We start from the raw sequence: 1,241 nt of genomic DNA, 5'->3' as shown, positions 1-1,241 counted from the left end.
TCAAAAAAAATATTTACGTTTTTCAATTTCCACATTTTGAACAATTGTTTTCCTTTGACACGTGAGGTATGTCATGTGGTGTAACCATCAAATAAAAATTATTAGCATATTTTCCCTGAATACATGAGATCCTATGAACAAAAAAACTCCTTTTAAAAGTATTTAGTTTTTTTTGTTTTGTTTTGTTTTGTTTTACAGATATACACATATCATGAATCCAGTCATAAAAATGCAATTTACAGTTTAACACAGAATGTCACAGAATTTGGAAAAAATTATGGATTTAATGGATAAATAAACCAAAAGTAATGCTGTACACGTAATCAAATTAGAGCATGGACTGGTGTCTGTGAATCAGGGTTATTACTGTTAACTAAAACTAAATGTTTTAAATAAAATAAATTACGCCCGTTAAGTCTTCATTAACCTCCTCCGATGTATTAGATGTGCTCAACAAAGTCCCTGCCACAATGATATTTTGGCCCTCCTCATGAGAAAAAGATAAAGTTTTCTTATGTTCCATTGTTGTACAGGGTCCTCAAATAATCCACCAGTTTATTCAAAGATTTGTCTCAGCAAAACGCAGGAAAGGTGTCCGCGGAGCCACTCCAAATAGAGGTATAACCCAATGTCCTCACATTAACAACTCAAAGAAAACATATTGGAGCGCTACTTGCTGAAAGGACCTCCGTTTAATAGTCCCAGAAGGTGCTCTTTGGTAGGGTTCAAAATTATATCTATAGAAACTATGGATCCAAGGCACTTCTTCCAGTTCCAAAATGTTAAAAAGCCTTTATTCAAACATGGCTCACTCTAGAAACATTAAAAATGACTAGAACACTGCACACTGATGCATTTTGGCCATCCAGCCTTCCTCAGAGTGTGTCAAGTACAAAATTAGTCACAAGTGTAGATATAATCAGTTGCTCAATAGAAATGGGAAAAACCAAAATACTCATTACAGGGGGGACCAATAGCATCATTAACTAACTAAAACTAAATGTTTTAAATAAAATAAATTACGTTTTAACATATATTCAAATACAAAACAGTTATTTTAAATTGTAATAATATTTCACAATATTACTGATTTTACTGAATTTTCAATCACATAAATGCAGCGTTGAATGAGCAGAAGAGACTTTTTCCAAAATAAAAAATAAAATAAAATCCAATTTAATTCTTATATTTAGTTTAAGAAATTATTTTGACGATGATTCTTAATAATGTATTACAGTAAA

The sequence above is a fragment of the Sinocyclocheilus anshuiensis genome, unplaced genomic scaffold (genome assembly GCF_001515605.1).
Source record: "Sinocyclocheilus anshuiensis isolate Anshui unplaced genomic scaffold, SAMN03320099.WGS_v1.1 scaffold2114, whole genome shotgun sequence".
In the NCBI taxonomy this organism is placed as follows: Eukaryota; Metazoa; Chordata; class Actinopteri; order Cypriniformes; family Cyprinidae; genus Sinocyclocheilus; species Sinocyclocheilus anshuiensis.
This window is presented reverse-complemented; position numbering follows the sequence as displayed.